The sequence below is a fragment of the Adiantum capillus-veneris genome, chromosome 10 (assembly GCF_014529385.1).
Source record: "Adiantum capillus-veneris isolate H3 chromosome 10, ASM1452938v2, whole genome shotgun sequence".
In the NCBI taxonomy this organism is placed as follows: Eukaryota; Viridiplantae; Streptophyta; class Polypodiopsida; order Polypodiales; family Pteridaceae; genus Adiantum; species Adiantum capillus-veneris.
The window spans coordinates 75706207-75711524 of record NC_140940.1 but is presented as its reverse complement, the minus strand read 5'-3'; positions in this window follow the sequence as shown (position 1 = coordinate 75711524).

Genomic DNA, 5318 nt, shown 5'->3' with positions numbered 1-5318 from the left:
AGTCATGTAATGAAGAAAGGTTCTCCCTAGATGAGTGGAGACATGATTCAGTTGAAGATAATTTAGCGATGGGTCACAAAGGAAGAAGGGGTGAAGATATTGTGTCAGAGACTAACTCCAAGGAGGTTTTTGAGCAGTCGGTTATAAGTGACCGGGAGCATACCTACCAGGATGATTTGGAAAGGGAATTAGACACCATATTTGAGAGGTATGCAAAATTTTATGATGTAAAGGTGGAGAGGTATTTGGTAAAAGGTGAAAGAATTGATGAGATGTTTACCATGCATATTTTTGAGGTTTCTCTCGATGTTGAAAAAGGCTATCTAGAGGATTCTTTTGAGAATGAAGATGCAGATTCAGACTTCTATGCGAAAGAGGTACATATGGATTTAGAGGTTGGTGAGAAGGTTGAAGTGCAGTTTCAAAAAATTTTCAAGTATATAACAGGAAGCCTGGAAGCGTTTTTTGAAGAGGAGGATGAAGAACTTATGTCTCTTCTTCATGAAGATTTTGCGCATAATGGAGATTTGTTACAGATGTTTTGGAGACAGATGTATATAACAATTCCTTCTGATCCGAGAGCAATTAAAAGATGCGGAGAATCTCAATGCTTAGTACAATACAAGTTTTTGAGTTACCCATATGATCCTGGAGAAGGTCATGGGATGACAGGGGATACAATTGCTTTCACAAGTTACCATGAGGTTGGCACATGCCGGAGGATGTGCAGGTTTAGAGGGGGTGGATGTCGTGCTATGACACGTACATAGTGGGAACGCATGCTACAAGAGTTATCCTGTAATTTTTTAGATACATAATTATCTTTCCTATAATGTACATATGCATATTTAAGTATAATAATAAGCCTTCTATCTCATCCTATTATTTTTCTCAAGGGTAACCTATTCTTACTTTACCATCAGAAAATACTATGGGAAAAGCATCAATAGCTCTGCCTCTTTAACTTGGGGCAAAAAGCATTGATTCTTTATTTCTGCCATCTCATTATCATCTCACACCCTAGCTAGATCCTATATCTAGGGTAAACTCCAATATATATATATTCTATGTATTTTTCATATTTTTCTTATATTTCTTTTTAAATAGCTACTAGGAGGGAATCATATCCTAGTGGGACACTGGGTGGCATGATTTCAACGATACACTTATTTTAATGCATTATTGCAAGAATGATTACAAAACTTTGTCAAGAAGCAATTTCATGCTTTCATATGGCATGAGGTGTCCTTTGGAATCAAATGAAAGTTTAGGCTAAGGGGACCACAGAAAGACTTTTGCTGCCCGAAATGGATCCTATTTTGATGAATTTTTTACACAAGGCTCCAATCCGAATTGGAAAATTATTTTAAAATGAAAATCGTAGCTAATGAGCTGAAGTTTTTGCTCATATTTTTACTTTTTTATTTGGAGCCACGGTTGAGGAGATATGATCAAAACACTGGACCCCAGTCTGCCCACATCATGCAGGGACAACTCATTTCCAACTTTTCCAATTCCTGTTCACACTGCCTCCTCTCTTCTTGTGTAAACCCTTGGGGGTTCCCTTCACCTATAAAAGGGGACCTCTTCTTCCTTGAAAAAAACTCAAGCATTCAAGCCATTGATTAGAGGAATTCTTGAGGGAGTGAGTAGTAATGCCTAATTGTACTTAGCCATACACTTTCTCCTAGAGGAAGACTAGCCATCCTTGCATGCTATCCTTGGAAGATCAACTCTAATCAAAGAAGGGCGTGGACTTGGCGTATCAATCAAAGTTGAATTCTCCCCTCTTCTTCTCTCTCCATCAATAATGGTGCCAAAGGGTTTGTCAAGTAAGATGTGTTCTACATTGATGTTTTCTTGATTTCTTGTTGTTTTCTTTTTCATCTCTAATCCAACATATATATATATATATATATATATCTAATATTATCTCCTTAACCAAATCTATCTCTCTCACTCTTAGTAATTCATCCTCTCTACAAATTTTAGGTTCTCTTTGCTACAGGTGCATCTCTCCCCGCAGTATCCTTATTGCCTACGGGCAAGAATAGGGCTTGGGAGGGAAACTTCTCATCTCTTCACTTCTCTCATATCTACATTTCTCACATACTATCCTAGCTGAATAACCCACATGATGATAATTTCTATCGCTTTCACTCTGTACAATCTATTAGAATTAACGTATGGATTAGCCGTAAAATACACTTTCAACAACGTATAGTGTTTCTCTTTGGCCCAGAAAGGCTCAATGAAATACTTCTATCACCGGATCCGATCATACTACCTCTCATAGACTATAATTTTTCTTTTGATGTAAGCGTAGTTATCTTGCTATGAACCAAGAGGATTTGTACACACAATTAATCCCAATCACTAGACAAAATATATATACTACGGTAAGAACAAAGCTACAATTCCAAAGAACAATTCGTAGCCTATTTGGTCAGCCAAGATTGAATGCCATTAACTCATCTATTAACCCTTTCATACTACCCATGATAAGATATGACCATAGCCTTGATGTTTTCATCTTTGTGTTGTTTCGACATTCTCTTTTGTGTTCTTTCTTTGTGTGTGTGAGTGCAAGAGAGAAAGAGTGGGTCTTCTTTGATTGCACTTCTTTCCAAACCCTAGTCTTCATGGCATCTATGGTTTAATTCCTTCATATAGTTTTTGTTGAGTTCTCTCACAAACTCTCACAGCCATAAGCCTAGTGCTTTCCCGGCAACACGACTAATTTCTCGACAGCGTATACTCCAATTGTGTGCGATCCGTGTGCGCTTTCTATGTGTTTGCTGCTCCCCTGTTTTCTCTGTGTGCGTTGCTCGTGCGCTCTCTCTGTGCCTAATCTTGATAGGGTTTATTAGAATGCCACGTAAGCTACAAGTCCATGTTTTATCATAGGATTAAAAAAAACAAAAGCAGTATAAAACATTAACCAATTCACGCGGCCAAAATTAAAGAAATCATGGTTGAGAATATGCAAAACATGCGTGACTCTATACTAGGAATTCACTTTAAAAGAAAAAAATCTCGATGACCCCGCTCGGGGCGCTGCCCCGGACCCCGCCTTGAACAATATCCCAAAATCAGCCTCCCAAGCCCCGCCGTCGAGAGCGCTATATTCCACATCCCCATCAAGAGCGCTACCCCAAACCTCATGTGGAAGCGTTGCCTCGTCGGATGCACCCCATTGTGGCATTGCCCTAAGACCCCGCATCTGGAGTGCTAAATGGGAACATTCTTCATTAGTGAAATTTTGAACATAAATTATATTTAGCATATACTTAAATATAATACAGATATTAACATATTAACTATACTACTAATTTACTATAGCACTTCTAGATTATGTCCCACACTATATTTAAGGTGCCAAAGGTTTGGCCTTATGGTCCTAGATTTAGCCAAGTGGTCAACACATATAGGACCAAGTGCACATTGTGCCAAAAAACTTGGCCACCACTTTACTTGCCAAAGTTTAGGCCACATGGTCAATCCTAAATTTCCAATGTTCTTATTATGTCATAAGAGACAATATTTCTTTTTTGTCACCTTTTGCCTCGTGGAAAACCTAGGCTTGTTTTCACATACTCGGGCACTTCAAGCCATAATAAATTTTCATTACTCTTCGGCAACCCTAAACCACTTTCATTTAGGGGTGTCTAAAACTAGCTTTTTGGCAATTCGGGAAGAAAATGGTCAAAGTTTTATACTTAGTTTTAACCACTTGACCAATTCAAATATTGGAAAGCAAGGTCTTGTAATACTTTCCTTTGGACATCACACATTAAAACTAGGTCTCTCACTTGTCCAAGCTATGCTCTAATACAATGAAGGGCTTTTGGTTTCAAGATGCACCACTTTCCCAATTTGATTCCATTAAAGAAGCTAGCTCTACTTAGACATTTAATAGCAAGGTCCTGTAGCAGTTCACATTGAACATTTTCCATGACAGCTAGGTCCACCACTTATCTAAGCTATGCTATAATAGAGCAAGGGGTTTTTGGTTTCAAGATCCACCACTTGTCCAAACTTGATTTGGGAAGCAAGGTCCTATAATAGTTTTCTTTGGACATTCACCATTACAACTAAGTCCACCACTTGTACAGGCTATGTTCTAATACACTAAGGAGGTTTTGGTTTCAAGGAGAACCACTTGTACGACTTTGTTTTTGGAAGTAAGGTCTTTACATAGTTCACCTTGGACCTTGGACATTGGATACTACAACTAAGCCCACCACTTGTCCAAGCTATCCTCTATATATAGCCAAAGGGTTTGGGTTTCAAGATTCACCACTTTTCCAACCTTGCTTCCATCAAAGAAAGGAGGGGCATTATAGCTAGGTCCACCACTTGTCCAAGCTATGCTCTGATATAGAAAGGGGATTTTGATTTCAATAATCCACCATGTGTTCAACCTTGCAAGACTCAAGGGATACTTGGACATTGGAAAGCATAGTCCTATAGTAGTTAATAGGTGGTAGTGGGTATTACAACTAGGTCCAACCTATGCTCTCATATAGCAAAGAGGCTTTGGTTTCAAAGTACACCACTTGTCCAACCTTGCTTCCATTAAAGAAATGAGGGGCTATGTAAACATTGGAAAGCAAGGTAGCAAGGTCCTAAAGTATTTCACCTGGGATATTGGGCATTATAACTAGGTCCACCACTTGTCCAAGCTATGCTCTGATATAGAAAGGGGATTTTCGTTTCAAGGTCCACCACGTGTTCAACCTTGCAATACTCAAGGGATACTTGGACACTGGAAAGCATAGTCCTATAGTAGTTGATAGGTGGCAGTGGGTATTACAACTAGGTCCAACCTATGCTCTTATATAGCAAAGAGGCTTTGGTTTCAAGGTCCACCACTTGTCCAACCTTGCTTCCATTAAAGAAATGAGGGGCTACGTAAACATTGGCAAGCAAGGTAGCAAGGTCCTAAGGTATTTCACCTTGGATATTGGGCATTATAACTAGGTCCACCACTTGTCCAAGCTATGCTCTGATATAGAAACGGGATTTTTGTTTCAAGGTCCACCACGTGTTCAACCTTGCAAGACTCAAGGGATACTTGGACATTGGAAAGCATAGTCCTATAGTAGTTGATAGGTGGAAGTGGGTATTACAACTAGGTCCAACCTATGCTCTTATATAGCAAAGAGGCTTTGGTTTCAAGGTCCACCACTTGTCCAACCTTGCTTCCATTAAAGAAATGAGGGGCTACGTAAACAATGGCAAGAAAGGTAGCAAGGTCCTAAGGTATTTCACCTTGGATATTGGGCATTATAACTAGGTCCACCACTTGTCCAAGC